Source organism: Anopheles ziemanni, chromosome 2, assembly GCF_943734765.1.
Source record: "Anopheles ziemanni chromosome 2, idAnoZiCoDA_A2_x.2, whole genome shotgun sequence".
Taxonomy (NCBI): domain Eukaryota; kingdom Metazoa; phylum Arthropoda; class Insecta; order Diptera; family Culicidae; genus Anopheles; species Anopheles ziemanni.
The window spans coordinates 53,183,680-53,200,858 of record NC_080705.1 but is presented as its reverse complement, the minus strand read 5'-3'; positions in this window follow the sequence as shown (position 1 = coordinate 53,200,858).

Below are 17,179 nucleotides of genomic sequence, written 5' to 3'. Positions count from 1 at the left end.
GCTAACGGACTTTTTTTTAAATGCATCACCAAGTGTTTTGCTTTCTCAATGGTATCTTTGATGCTGCTTTTTATTGCGTTCTGCACTAAAAGGTTTAACAGATGTGCAAAGCATGGCATTGTGGAATGTGTAATTTTGAAACCGCCGATTTCATATTCGCCGCATTATCCGTGACTACAGCCGTAATTTTTTTCGTTATTCCAAAATTCGTCATCACTTTTTGCAGCCAAGTTGCAATATTATCGCCTGAATGGTTCATTTGAAACTCCGAACATTCCAATAAGTACGATGATAATAGTCCATTCTCATCGATACAATGAGACGTTACGCAAAGAAACTAGTATTATTGATGTTTGCCCAGCCGTCTGTGGTCAATGCAATCGCTTCAGCTTTGCATAGCTTTTCTTTGACTTCCTGAAGTATACGCTGGTACATGGCTGGTAATAATGAATTAGATACCGTTTTCCTGCTAGGTGGCTCATAATTGGGGTTCAGTGACTGCAGCAAATTCGTCTGCTTCGACTGTTGAAAAAGGGTGGTATCCTCGGCAAATAAATAATGCAACTTGCATATCTACCTGTCGTTTAGCGGATGATGAAATTAGGCGAGATACATAGTTTTCAATAGTCATTTTCTTTCCGACATCAGCATTCGAATTTGTCGTTGAACTTGTTCATGCTTCACTATCTGGTGATGTACGGGATAAGGCTACGTTGTTGGAGGAATCTTGCCGATTATGTTTTGAGACAGGAACAGTTGGATGCTTCCGTTCTAGATGTCTTTTTAGGTTTGCTTTCGATCCAACACTAAACAAGAAATCGTTTAAACAGTAACGGCATTTTGCATTAGCTCCATTCCTTTCAAAATGAATCCAGATAGCCCCTTTAAGCTCCTTATTGGGATTCATTGTTGGTGGCAATATCTACAAGGATATATCAATAATGTTATCAATTTTAATGCCATAGATTCACATTACCATTAACAACTTCTTGTACTACTACTCGAAAAGTTTCAAATATATCAACGCATCCTGCAGAACTCATGAAGTTGATGTAATTTTTTTTAAAAAAGAATAAAAAGATAAAAAGGGGCATTTCCAGCATATTTTATCAAGTCATGCATGCAAATGGTAATTCATTAGGAAAAACTCGAAAGAATAAAAAATAAAAATAACACGCTTCTTCAATTTATCCTTGAGTAAAGTTTCAGCATGTTTACTAGTAGATTACTTAGCAAAACTCAATAGATTATAATATAGTTAAGATTGAATAGTATAAAATCATTGCATTTGAAATCGTCTCACATAGCAACATATTAGAAAAAGTTTAATCACTTAATGTTTCACAGTAGTTTACAGTAAAAATGGATTATCTCGCATGAATTTGTCGTAGCAGATTCCTTACAGTTTCAATACCGCTTACTGCAATTACACCGAGTCAAACATATGACTTACTCAAACTATGATATATCCAAATCCAAATTTATGTTATAATCCAAAGCTCCTGTAAATTTAAAACGCTTTTATCAATTCCAAACGTTCACGGTTTTTGAAAATTCCTATTACTTACCAAGTATCGGATGATTCAAATTAATACCACTGAAACTTTACAGTAACTTAGCACCACTGAAAACTGGCATAAACAAGCATCAAAGCCAAGCATATGCTTCCAAGTGGAGTACAAAATATCCAGACAGAAAATAAGAGGCAGCTTACGCACGAGTATTCTTGCACGCGCGTGCTCAGCGTACGTTTTTCTTTCTCCTTTCGTGTTATCAGGCTTCCTGGCGATGCATGCATACCTGGGAGTCGGTGTGAGTGCTCTCAAACAGTGAGCACCCAACTACCCATTTGAATGCTATAAACTCGAGTTGGGCGGGTTATAGCCGGCTATCTGCAAATAATAGCCGGCAGCGACAACTCCCCGCGATAGCAGCGTCTTCGCGGGCTATTTCAGTGGTGAGCGCGCGAGCACCCCAGTGCCTTGAGTTACTTTTCCCCGCGGTGTATTTGTTTCTTTCACTCCGACGCTTGGCTGTGACGTCACAGCCCGTGCGCCGAATAAATACGCTGAACGAAAATTGTTTTAGTTTGGTTTTCATTTTATTTACCACTTTCTTTTGCTGATTACCCACGAATTACACGTTCTATTCTATGCAGAGATAAGTCTGGAATGAAAAATAGAAAAAAAGTAGAATAAATAATTATTTGCCTTAATAAATCTTGATAGAGTTGATATTATTGCTAAACGATATGAACATGAACAAACGATTGTTGTTATTGTGTGTTAAAGATATCAATTGAATATAGTTGATTAACGAAATTTCTTATATAAACTCGGTATAGTTGATATTCATAGTTTACGTTAACCTTTTAGGTATAATAACTTTATACCGATTTTTTTAAACTTATCTTAATACATAGACTTGATTATTGATAATAAAAACTGATTCCATGCAGTAAACGTAAGCAAATTGTTAATAAAAATTTTTAAGTTATCGAAGTTATCAGTCTTGAAATCACGATTGGTGTAATCAGGATCGTAAATGTTTTAAATATTAAAACATCAACTTACCAATTGATTTGTCCGTCGATCAGGTATGATGATGGTGGTGTCGTTGAAGGCATAGGACATCAGATAATGTTTCCAAGATGCATTGAAGTGAAGGACGTCTGATGGATGGCGGACTATCTAAAAATTTTGAATGATTTTAGAAAATAAAATCTGAAATACACCTTCCTGCGTCCCACAGCATATGTCTTAGCAGATAACTTACCTAAATAAATCCCAGAAATATTCTTCTGTACTGCAATTTCACCGAAGATGCTGTTCATAAAACTGAAGTCAACTAAGGAAGTGATATAAAGAAAATAAAACCTAGTGACGTTGACCTATCGTGGACGTTAAGCTTGGATGTCTTGAAGAATGCGAATCCTTACACACATCGTGTTGGAACGTTCGTGCTGCCAAAAATGAGAACATTTTTTAAATAGAGATATTAAAAAATGCTTTCGAATCGTCAAGTTTAACTTCGATTCGTGTTAATTAGCAACGTTATAAAAATTAGCAAACACGCACATCACAACTCGCCTGCATGTTTGAAGATGTTTCTTTGGTGCGTTATCCAACGCCACGGTACCTTTGTCCATGTATACCAGCAGGATATGTGCAAGTGTTCTGAGTCGAAACCAGGCCAACGGAATGATAAACACACCGCTTGCACTGAAGATAAACTTTACACCAGATGCGCTGCTGAAATCACAGAACACAATGTGAAATGGGGAAATCCATTTCGGATAAACTATACTTTCACTTCGACTCACCTGACTATTTACGATCCGGATGATGGATACACAAACGATGGAGATTTGAATCGATTGCTGCACTGAAATAAATCCGTCGTGACCGAATGCAGTGCAACTGATGCAACCAAAACTAGTCATCACTAAACATGCAGTTTAAGTTTATAATGCTGCAAGAACAAAATACAATAAGCGAAATGATGAAACATCTAATGAAACATTTTCACTTCACCAGATTGTTTACATCTCGCCTGGTAAGGTTTCGTCACGATGATGTAGTTGCACGCTGCGGCTAAATTACGTTGCAATCTGCTCTGAATCGTAGGTTGATCGATTGAGGGTTGATTGAAGATAAGAAATATTGCCCTGTAGCAGCTGAAATGTAAAAATAACATGTAATTATCAGCGAAAAACTTTAGCGAACTTACCGTGCTGCTTTGTTTACTTCGATGTGTCAAAATCACTCTGCGTGTGAGATGCGCCGTGCGAACGGGAAAAAAACATCCACACGCACATCGTCGCGCGCGTTCTATCGCACAAAAAGGACGCTCCTTTGCTATCACGGCATCTGCGGCGGGCTATGTTCGAGAGCGGATTCGAAAAATTTGGCTAAGTCCGCGAGCGACGGGTCTTCGCCACTATCGCGGCATCTGCGGACGGCAATCGTCGAGAGTGGTATCGCAAAAATCGGCTAAGTCCGAGAGAGCTGGTTTTTTTTGTATGGAGTTTTCTCCGCGATGCTCAATTTTCAAATGGAACCCAAATCCAGGCTGGTTGGGCAAGCTCTCAAAAGAGAAAATCGCCCCGAACTGAGAGTATCGATACTTTCCGATCGGAGCGGACCGAAAGAACCGAACCTTTTCGAAAGAATCGAACCGGATCGAAAGAACCGAACTGGATCGATAGAACCGAACCGGATCGAAAGAACCGAACCGGATCGAAGGAACCGAACCGGATCGAAAGAACCTAACCGGGTCGAAAGAACCGAAAGTAACGAAAAACCTGAATTTAGCGAACATGAAGAACGGAACGGAACGTCCCAGCGGAGGAACGGAATTTTTTAACCAGGTTCGAACCGGAACGCGCATTAGGCTGTCATTGCTTTACCGCACGATGTTTTGTCGGACGACAGGTCCGCCAATTTTTCTGTAATTTTTAAATTCTAAGACGATTAAATGAATTTTATTATTTTTCTTAGATGAAAGGCACAACTCCGAGTTTATAAAGTCCAACTTTGTTGACAGATAAAATCGGATGGGTCCATCCGATAAAATCAAATGATTTTGATTTTGTCGTGCGGAGAAATCGTGCGAACCTTGCAGCTGTCAAATCGCATACATTTTCGTCTGTCAAAAGATCGTGCGGTAAAGCACTGACACCAGCCTTACTAGTAACTATACACTACTTTGCATAAATATTGTTGAAGAAAACGAATGAACAATCCCTTTCGAACCAAAAAACTAAAATCAGTGGTGTCCCAAAATGATAACCTCACTTAGGATTTTGATCGAATTATCAACCAAAATAGCATAAATGGATTAAAAAGTCATGATTTAGTTATCAGTGGGTTCTCCATTACGATTTATTGCTTGGAAAATGCTTGATGGTTTGCTCTCCGATAATTTTCCTAACGTATTTATTGATAAGGAACGCCAAGCAGTTCGGATTGCAAGTTTAAGCTCCTATATGGTCTCGTAATATCTCCCATCTTCATAAATCTCTTGAACTAGCCTTCCACAAACATTTTCCATTGGATTAAGGTCTGGGGAAACGGCTGGCTAAGACATTGTTTTGATACCCGACCGTGCAAGGTGTGTTGTTGTTATCTTGCGTGCGTGCCCGGCAGCAGTTTCTTGCTTAAAAATGAGCTGTTGGGTGTTGTGATTTTCCTGATAAGGCTTCAAATGATTCGCGACCGCTAAATGGGGCTCGCAGTCATTGCGGGGTCATTCCGGTCAAACGGTGTGACGGCGTGAACGCCTGGAATACTGGCCTCCTCGTGGCGCCACTGGACCCCCTGGAAACAGGGGTGACGAACAGAGATCCGGGTGGGAGGGATATCCGCCCTCCCGTACACTATCAGAGTGAAACTCTCGAGGGATTTGAGCGAGATTCCCGTCCTTTCCCGCCGGGACCTGGATGATCAATCTGCCTGGATTGAGTTTGGTAGTGTGCCGCAGACGGAACGGGCCTTGTAAGGTATCTTTAATCCTGGTTTTAGGTATCTAGCCCTCTGGTCTGTTTAGCCTCTCCGGAGGTTAGGATTGACCCTATGTCAGTGGACAGGACTGCGAAGACGTAGGGAGTGTTTCGGAAGGGATGCACTCTCCTGGAAGATTCACGAAGGTCACGAGTGACCCTGGTTACGAAGGAACTGTTGATTTGTTTCCGGGGGCGACCGGTTACAGATGTGTAGAATGTGCTTAGAATTTGAAAATCCCCTTTTGACCGGTAAGCAGGGCGCTGGGGTTGCTCGTGGCAAGGAAGAGGGCGGGTCTGGCTATGGGGCGACCTGTTCATTGTTGGTGAGGGATGCACCGGTGATCGGCCCCACCAAGGTGGTACCTATCTGACATAGACCAGGTCAAACCAGAAACTAGGCTTGCCAGGGGCCCGGCAGAACATCAGCCGGGCCAAAGGATAGCACCATCAGGTGCAGAAAGAGGCAGGTGGTGGGTCCTGTCTATGGGGCAACCTGTTTGTTGTTGGTAAGGGATGCACCGGTGATGCTGGACACCAAGGTGGTACCCGTCTAACGACGACCAGGTCAAACCGGAAACAGGACCCGCCAAGGACCTGGTCCAAGACCAGCCAGGCCTAAGAATAGCACCAGCGGGTGCAGTACGGGGACGGCACGTAGATCGAGCAGGTGCTCGATTTTGCGGGCCACAAGATCGCAGATCAGAGGTGTGAACCTGAATACAAGTCCCATTTACGGGTTTTTAGGAGGTATTGGTGTCAGGTAAGTCTGCTGTCGGATCGATCTTCTGAGCCGCTTAAGTTGCACTGCACCGAGTCCGTCGCCTTAGGCTTGGGAAATAGCCCCTGGTTGTCAGGGTAGTACCTGTTAGACCTTTGGTGACACGCGCTTTCACCCTTCAGGAGTTAGTTGCGTGCCACAGCGTCCGTAAACTGAGATTTTAACCTAGGGACAGACGCCTCTTCCGTCACTGCTTCTACCGTGTAGGTGCATAGCGTGACGGAAGGTGAAAGGCAAGCGGAGGGAGTAATGTTGGTTGTGGTCTTGGGAGGCCACAGCCAATGACCGCTAAATGCAGCCCAAATCATGACCGAATCACCTTCAAAATTGCGACGATAGAAAAGTCGTGCTACCGTCTCAAATCTCGCCAGTAATGGATGTAACTATCCGATCCATCAATATTTAACTTTTCTTCATCAATATAATCCACCTAACATAAATTAATAATTTAATATCTGAACAAGACTGCAAACGGACAACTTACGTTTCTCCACTCATTCTTCTATGTCATATGTGCTGTAGCAAACTCCAATCTAGCGACTTTTTGGTGAAGTTTGAGGGCAGAAACTTTCTTCATGGACTCTCTTACAATATCAGAACATGAATTCAAAGCTCGCAACACAGCATTTTTGTGCACATTCAACCAGAAATCGTTTTTGTCCTACGGCAACCCTTGGTTGAATTGAAAGCAACTTAAATAATCCTCCGATTATCACGCGAGGAAAGATTTTGACGACGACCAGGAGACTTCTGAAGCCCATATTAACTGGAATCTTTAACATAATCGGTAATGACTCGAAATTAATGAATCGAAATACCTAGAATGCTTTTTAGGGGTCATTTTGACCCCTACTTGTAAAACGCTATAACTTCACTATTTTTGAAAAATTTTCAAATCCTTAAACTGTTACTTATTTGTATATTTGTTGACCATCTTTAGACGTTTTTGGTTTTTCGATGCATTTGTTCATAATTCCGCTAACTCGGTGTATAGCAAAAATGGTCGAAATTGCGTTTTTTCAGCTTTTATTAATTCAAAATCTTGTGATAGAATCACCTCGACTATACATATTATTGCATAAACAACAGGCGCTGGTTGGCGCAAACCAATTGGTTAGCATACGAAGGGTTTACCAACAAGCTAGCTGGTAAACAAGAGGTAAACGCACTCAAAGTGCAGCGTAGGCTATGTACTAGCTCGCACCGGAAAGCCACCCTTTACCACTTTGACCAATTATAACACAAGTTGACATCATCTAGCCGAGTCAACTATTTCGGCAACCGTCACAAACACTTTCCTAAAAGACGTGTAAAATCGTTCAAAAAGTTGGTATAAATAAAGAACCGATAGTTGGACAAAAGAGCCAGTTCATCGGAGATAATGATAAATTAAACCTCGTGTCTATTTATTGATTTCTCCCGGAACGTCGAAGTCCCCCTACCCGAGGTAAGGCCCGACGCTTCCCAACGTTCCGTACCGTGTATTTGGGAAACACCTTAAGTGTTTCCATGCTGTCCGGTCAGCAGAGTCCGCCCGCGACTCATGTGCGCGTAAAAGTTCTAAACGGTTAAAGTTCGCGACGCAGCAAGTCCACCACCTCCACCGTCTACCACAATCTTTAATGTAAATCTAGAAAAAAAAATGTGCGCTAGAGTGTTAGTAAGTTGAGAAACATTTCAAAAATAAAATCATATTTTTACCATTACAAATGACTCCAAATATTAGCCTCAAAGATTAAAAATAACGCCAATTCCCATAGTAGCGCATCGCGCATAACGCTTCGAAACGCTCGCGTAAGGAATAACGGAACAAAGCGCAGAACGGAAACTACCTATGGAAAACGTTAAAATCCACATCTTCAAGATCAATTTGTGGCGTTTTTTGTTAATTTTAAAATATGAAATTATTTTTCAAATGTGGCATAAAATATCAACATCATAGCGCACACTTTTTTTCTAAATTTACATGATAAATTTTTAAAGAATAAAAGGTGAAAGGGATTTTAATTCGACTCACATCGATCTTTTTTGCTATACACCGAGCTAGCGGAATGGTAAAGAGGTACATCATTAAATTAAAAACGCCGAAAGATAGTCAATAAATATACTAAAATGTAACAGTTTACGGATTTGAAAAATCTTCAAAAATAGTGAAGTTATAGCGTTTTCAAAATAGGGGTCAAAATGACCCCTAAAAAGCATTCGGGCAAGTTTCCAAAGCAATGTATTCTAGTGTTAATGTTTTCAAACCCTTTGTAATGAAGAGAGGAACTTTCTAAATAGCAAAGTTAAATAAAAGTGGGAAAAGATGAAGTATTTAAAATGTTATCGATAAACATATAACAGGAACACCTCGTTAAACAATTTTCATCTTCATTTTTGGGAAAAAACTAACCTGGCAAATTCTATAAAAATTGGGATGGGTTTTTTGTATGAAGCATTAAAATAATCTTACGGGCCGGATAAAATCATCTGGCGGGCCGGATTTGGCCCGCGGGCTGCACTTTGCCGACCCCTGCATTAAAGCGATAAGCATCATCTAACTTTTGATTGGATTGACGAAAATATTGTAAAAATTAATAAACTCTCAGTCGCTTCATGCTATCTTCATGCTTCAACTGGGAACAGAGTTTTGTCCGTTATTTAATTCTTTTTTCGTCAGAAATGCTGTTCCTAGTAATTCTTCTATTAGTCTGTTCGGTTTTGTTTATTCTAAGGATTGAGTTTTTCCATAACGTTCACTTTTACTTAGCTTTTGTTGTACTTTGAATCACACGCATAGTCGACTAGAAACGGATTAATAAACGTGTTTGTGGCGCAAATTTTCTGAACAAAATGATGTGTAGCATACTTGTATTTAATATTAGATTAAGATTGTAATACCTAAACGTAAGGCATAAATGTTTAAATTATCGAATTCGTGTTTTCGAATGAAAGAATCCTATTTGAACATTGAACATTTCTAAAACACTTTTGGAAAAAAAATTGAATAAATTTCTGAAAATTTCAAATACTTAAGATTCAATGATCAAAGATACGTATACTGAAATACAGAAAAGGCAAAGTCCTATCTAAAATATTCAAGCTGCACAGGTTTGGGTCATAGATGTGTAGGGTGAAATTTTTTGGAACCTCAAATTAACATAATTAATGAATTATTAAAATTATATAAGTTACACAATTTTGTGGGAAACACTCTCAAGTATCTTCTCTGAAAATTTCACATCGATCCGACGTCTAGATAAAAAGTTATTAAGTCTTAAGTACAGGAAAACGGAGTCTCCCATACAAAATGTATGGACCACCCGGGTAGTCCGGTTGAACGTCTACGTGTGTAGGTTTGTTTGAACGGGTGACGGTTAAAGCAGGTCATTTGTTGATTATGCGGTAGTTTGACAGGTTTTGCTATACGATGGTATGAGCAGACCTCTCACTTCACAGACCTTGTGCGCCCCACGGTACAAAATGAGTGCTTGCATGCAATTTCCACCCGTTCCACTGACTGTTTTACCCACCCTACCCTACAAACTGCTGCTTGCACACAACCGCTAGCTACTCTTCACCCACCGCCTTCCTGCTTCACCCTCTATGGCATCCATGGTTCAAATATCTTTCACTCCCTTCGAAAGCTAACTACATTTGCCACAGTAGGAAGGTTTGATTTACATCTGGTCAAAGTTTTATTCCGGATGTTTGTTGACAATGTTACTGTTGATTTTTAGTGCGATTGATTAATATATACAATCGAACGCACTTAAAAATAAATAGTGTCCAATTAAAAATATATTCTTATCTTTTATTTCTTCTCACACAAGTTTTTTGCTCATCAATTGGATTTATTTTTGACCATCGTATTTTTCCATAGTAGCCGACGGCATTCCTGCTGTCAAACGACAAATCGATGTAGTGATGGGATAGCTCCAGAAAAGAATGACATCTTCGCATCCGATCCAGCAAAGGAGCGAGTCCCTTCATAGATAAAAACAATATGGTATTGTAACATCTTAATCTTTATCTAATATAAATAATCGTTAATCGCAGGTAGGATGCAAGATAGCGCATCGCGCCCGCACAACCGAGATGGGGAGTGTAACGCTTTTCGCGTCATTGTGAGAGCAAACGTGCACCAAACGAGCGAAGCGAAAGCAAGCGAACGGCGCACGCCGAGAGTCACAGTCAGAGGCGCGCAACCCGAACTCCACTCTGATCACACTCATCGGTTGTAAGCAAACAACGCTGCAGTGGTGCACGAGCACTGCCTCCGCTCTCACAGCGAATCGTTTCGCTCTGCTTTGAGACATTCGCTCTCTGAACGGGCGGATGAACAGAAACGGTGGAAACCGCCAAATGTGCAAACACAGTGGAACTGCACGTCGGGATAAAAGTTTGAACTAAAAGTTTGTATTCATTTGAAAATAAATATGTTGTTTTATACTACAAGACAAAACAAAGAAATGGGTCTAAAATTTGTATCCCCTACGATCACCGAGCAGTATTCAAAACAAATAAAATACACATTCAATTTCTTTTCTGCAGTTTTCCAACAGTTGCCCCATAGTGTAGCCGTTCTGCCATGCGCATGCGTGTCAGCTGTAGACCCGCTTGGGCACCCGGCCATGCGCACCCAGGCACTTATACACCTGCTTAACGCGTTTGGCTCCAACTTTTCGTTGCGGTTTCGCATAAACTAAAAGTTATAGAAAGATGGTTTCTTCTACAAAGTTGTATGTAAAGAAGATCGCTTTTATTTGAAATGTTGTTTGCTAAAATCTGTCAATCGGTTCAAAAGTTGCAAAATTACGAGATACTCAATATTTTTGTCTACTTTTTAACCCTTTGGACAATTTTTACAAACGAAAGATCGCTTCAAGACAACTCGGATTGTGCAAAAACATCTTTCTACCGTTTTTAGTTTAAGAGAAACCGCAGCGAAAAGATGTAGCTTACCGACCAGAACAGAACGTTTCAGTACCGTTTGTGTTGGTATATGAGATTGTTTCGAGTATGTTGTGCATTTTCAATGAAAAACAAAGGATATGGCGCTTACGGGTAAAGTTGGTGTTGCATCGAAACACTTACGATATTCACCATAAACACCAGCTCGCCAGGAGAACCAAAATGTTTCACAAAATAAATTAAGATTCACGATAATTTTCAAGAATTTGGGAGTTGAACAAAATAAATTTACGCGCCATGGGGATGATTACTGTGCAGTGCTTTATTCATAAATTCATGTTAAGCTAAATACATTCTTCGGCCTGTTTGAGACAGAAACAGCATAACCAAAAAAATCAAAATACAAAACCTATTAAACAAAATCGCATACAAAACAAAACAAAAGCAAGAATAAGAAGTTTCTATACAACCTCTGACACAAAAAATGGCCAAAACATAACCCCGAACTATCTACTGCGGGATAACTTGAAACGACGTTTGAAACAATTCGAAAAGTAACGTTAAACCGCCTACTGGGTGTGAAAATTACTTTCTAAAACCGAAAATATTTGGGCATGTCTTTTCGTCTTTCATGTCAATTCACTTGCGCAGTATTAGGGCTAAGGAAAATAATATGCTTTTCTTCATGAAAGCAGTGAAGAACTCTTTCTATTCCTTATGTGTTCCCCTGTGTGTTATTTTTGCTTTGTTATTTTGTAGGCAACGTTCCTAAAAATTATTCTATTTAATCGCCGCAGTATATTACATACGTTTCTGAAAAGGTTAACATGTTAACAAAATGCTTTCTATTGCATTGAGTTTAGTTTTGTTTAAATTGTAACTGATAATGTACGTACGAAACACCACAAAAATTTGACATTTTAAAAATCGTTCTGTTTTATCACCGCAGCATGTTGCAAAATGCTGCAAAAAAATATTAATATGTAAACAAAACGAGTTTGATTTCATTGTGCTTTTAAAGACAAAAATTGAAACCAATGATGTACCGTTCACCGATAACATTAAAATACCATGAATCTTACCAACTTTCAATCTGCTAATACGGCCTATTCATTGTTCTGCATCAAAAACATCAATAGAAAGGTTGAACGCGAAGGCTTAATCGTTCCTTTTTTTTTGAACTGGAAGGTTACTTGAACTGTCCAAATTGTTCATAAAAACGGACAAAATAATAAGATACAGTAAAGGGGATTCCATCTCCGAATCCGAAGGTCATACTTAAAAGCACAATATATTCCAAGAATTAAGCTAAAAACAACTGATCGTGTTTTCTATGGAAGAACTGAAGCACATGTCAACAACCATATTTAACTCGGTCATGGCTAAAGTTCTGACCATCTCCGGAAAGGTTGGTTAACAAACCATTAACAAAGTTATGTTGCAGTGAAAATGTTTGCAATAAACTTTGCTTCAATCCATTAAGAAAGTAGGTCTGTTACTCTTAATGCATACATTAGTATCCCTGTATTAATCTGGGTATAGACAAATTATTGACATGAAACACAGTCAACATGTTTGCTACAAGTATGTTCAGGTATTGTTTTTAGTCTCGACCACCTGCATTTTTCATACGGTATTGGTTAAAATCGATCATATTCACACCAATAGCTCTGCATCATCGACAATAGTGAGACAGTTTTCGACTCCACTTGCCCTCATGTAACCTCACACCTGATCTTGCGATTTTTACAAATGCCTTTTCAAACGAAACATCTCTTCAAGACAAGCTACTTCGTGCAAGTAACGTATTTCTCTAACTTTTAGTTTATGAGAACCCGGAACTAAACGATGTAGCTAACACCCCAGAAACAGACGCGTGTGCAATAGTATTTCTGAATGCTATGCAACATACCAGGAGTGTGCCGTTCTTCAGGACGTTACGAGTGAAGCTCGGAAATGATGCAAAACCCTTCCAGATCATTGATTGACATTGATCACCACCAACCAGCGAATCAGCGTATTTCACATATCCAAAAACTTTCGCAAAGTAAAATTAGCTTTCGAAATGATTTATTATTTTGGGGGATCAAGATGATGGAATATAACGTAACTCTGCTATTCAAAATAGTTACAGATTTGGTAACTAATAATGGGTGCTGTGCGTTCTTGGACAATTCATAGTAAAAAGCATAAGCAGCAATGGATAGCTTGGTTACAACCATAGACAGTGCTGTGAAAACGTCAGGTGTAACAGAAGTCGACGCAAAAACTATTACACAAAATAGCTTAATAGTTCATTTCTTTGTGCTGGAAGGTTGCTGGAACCTGGCAAAATAATTGAGAATATTTAAGAAATGGTATTGTTTTGGAGGTCGACATAAAATCACCGAAACAGCTCATAGCTTTGGTGTTCTGATACTCTTATGTACTCACGAAAAATCCAGTAAAGGCGATTATCCTGCATGCTGTAATATTACTCTGAAGGACAATCAACCCTTTTTTTCTGTCAATCACTTCTATACAATCTTTGAAGGCGCATTATATTCCGATAATTTTGACGCCGGAAAAAAATGGAACAGCGGTTGATTGTGTGTGGTCAAAAAATGAACTTAAAACATCAATGATTTCATTGGATATGGCTAACATGATCAAACAAAAACATTGAATAACAAAAACACCTGGGCAGCACCAAGGACATTCATTCAAGTTCAGATTTTGAAGACGAACCCTCAACCAACGGAACAAAATTTAGAATGTTTGCTTAGATCATCCTCCACGGCGTGTTTATTAGTCGATTTCTATGAACGGAAACATAGTTAAAACATTGGTCAACTATAGCAAAAGATCAGTCATACACAATATTGAATGAAAGTAATAGAAGACAAACACTGAAGCATGTGAATGAAACAGGAAATTTTATCTTTTAAAGTACAGTTTTTCGTACTAACGTAATCGAACAGTAGTATTCGAAGTTAACTATCGAATGACTAAAGTCTTGGACCTTCAACAATGACTTCGGTTGAAAAATAGTCCATTTAGTTAGCAGGATAACTTTGGTCTGTTGAACCAAAAGATGTCTAGAAGCCTCTCGGCGACATTCGCTTTCCCCCTTCAGATGATCGTCGCGTGCCACAACGTCCGTAAAAAGAAATTATTGTCCTTCCGACACCCTCCCATCCTAGCCCTACCTTATTGGTGCACATGCGGGATAGGAACAAAGGGTCAGAGAGGTCGCCTTCGAGAACGATCATATAAAAAAATAGTCCATTTAGTGGTCCATCCACTTAAAAAAGATGAGCATGAAATAAAGTAAAGATGAGATTTACAAGATTTGTCCAGAATTTTAGGACTATCCAACAACTGTATTTTCTATACAGTATTGGTTAATGTCGAGCATTTTCACGTTAGAGGCTGTGTATCGTCGACAGTTTAACCATGCACATATCAAAACAACGATCGGTTGGTTCGAAACTACCGAGAAAGGGTTAACGACATTTAAACTATTTAAACTAATATCCGTCAATTGTAAAACCGATTTTTGACTATATGTACATGAACCCATTTAACCTGGCTGTTTGAAGTAAGCAAATCCTGGCCAAACCGCTTGACTTATTTAACAAACAATTATAATAATGCCAAGAAGCCACACTGGCACAAAAACATATGATCTGAAAACAATCCACAAACATTACTCTTGGAAATTGCAGGAATTTCAGAATTCACGTACAACCGGTAGGTTCTACCGGGCCTTAGCTAGTCTAATATAAATAATCGTTAATCGCAGGTAGGATGCAAGATAGCGCATCGCGCCCGCACAACCGAGATGGGGAGTGTAACGCTTTTTGCGTCATTGTGAGAGCAAACGTGCACCAAACGAGCGAAGCGAAAGCAAGCGAATGGCGCACGCCGAGAGTCACAGTCAGAGGCGCGCAACCCGAACTCCACGCTGATCACACTCGATGAGTGTAAGCAAACAACGCTGCAGTGGTGCACGAGCACTGCCTCCGCTCTCACAGCGAACCGTTTCGCTCTGCTTTGAGGCATTCGCTCTCTGAACGGGCGGATGAACAGAAACGGTGCAAACACAGTGGAACTGCACTGTTGCGCTTAACGCTTTCTTTCGACTGGTGGCACTTCCACCGACGAAAGGACTATGCTGCGAGTTGTCGTTTTAGTAGAATACTGCCTTTATTCAACTATTCGATGCGCTTATATACCTAAATTCTTATGACTATGCTTAACGCTTTTAACCTAGTCAGCAACGCCGGCACGGCGGCGTTTTTATCATCATGGATGGTGCAACGCAGCCAAACCGTTCCGATCGTACGATCGGCGGTTGGCTGCGATGACCTATTAAGCCGTTTCGCGTCGTCAGCGACATCCCCACCCCCGTAAATCCACGTAGAGGAGTTACAATTCGAATTCTTCGGGGGTTCTAAAGGGTGGCGGTTTTAAGGTGCACTTGGCTCGTGCCTTTAACTTAATTATTATTATTGTCGTTATTAGTACGGCGCCGATCATAGCCGAGGTCACTGATATTATTACTATCTTCGAAATGCCTATAGCGTCTTCGGTTGGCTTTTGTATGAGATTAGACAGGTATGCCTGAGGTTTAAAATACGTTCTGAAGACTTCGCTTTTGATGCTATACGTTGGGCTGATTTCTACTTTAGCGTTTTGTATCTTACAGTCTTGCGATAATTTAATGATTCCCGCGCGGTGTGTAGGATGAGTGAAGGTTTCATTACATTTTAACGTGACCTCACTCGGTCGCGAGGTGTAGTAGGCAAAACTATTTGACTGTTTTAATTTTATGATTTCTGTTGTGTTTTCCTGAATCGTTTTCATGGTACATAGTTTGTCCTTGCTGTTATGGGAGAACAAGGATATTACGCAATCCGGTTGCCGTAATACTATCGTGTCGGGTGAGACGTAAAGAGTCTCGTTTATCTTTGTCATGCCTGTCGGGTAGAGATAGTTATTTTCGTTTACAGCAACGGTAGTTTTTTCTACGTTTATTATTTCGTGTTTGTCGAAGTCCGGTATTGGTATTATATTAAAGATTTCAAATCTTTTACTGGATACTATGGAGTTTTTTACGTTTAAGATTATCTCACCGTTTACTATTTTCTTACCTACGATTTGAGGTCTGTCTAAAATGAGGTTATCTCCTGTTAATCTATCCTTAATCTTCTTAGCTATTCTTATTTCTTCGTCTATACTAATTGGTTCGTCCTTAATTGCGTTGTATTTATTCGTTATTTCTTGTATTAGGGCACTACCTAGCATTATTGTTTCTTGTGTGAACCTGGAAAGAGCATTCTTCTTATTCTCGGTGAATTGCTTCCGTAGTTGATCGACTCCGTCGTTTACATTTTCAATTTTTTCTGCTAATTCTCTTGCTATCTTATCATGTTTCTTCTTTGCCTGGGCTAGGTCTTCGGATACGTGTGTAATTTGTTGATCTTCTTTTGCCTTGAGGAGTGCTAGTTGTTCATCTATTTCGTTGCCTCCAAAGAGGAAATCTTTCAGGATCCCGAAGACCCCCCCTGATCGCTTGGATCTTAGCCGTGTTGTGTCTTTTATTATGTGGAGAGCGTAGTCGCACTCCCTATCGAGTGTTACCTTTAGTTGGAGAAGTGTCTGATCGGTTTCATTAACTCGTTTGAACGCCAGTTCTAAATTTCCTTTTATACTTAGTATTGTTTCTATGTCTTTATCTGGGTATGCTTCAGTATGTATTGATGTGTCCCAAGTACCTTGTTCAAGCAGTAGGGTCCCGAGGTGGTCAAAGAAGAGGCCAGATTCTGATATAGGCAGGATTGACAAACCTTCTACTCTGTTTATCCAGAGGAGACAAGTAACAATCACTTTCCAAGTTTCCATTTTACTGCCCGAATTGTTTTTCTGGGTTTCTTTTTGGGGGCTATAGCTTCAAGTTCGGCAGCTCTATCTTTAATGGCTTGTATGTCTATACGACGTTTTCTTCCCCAATGTGGAAA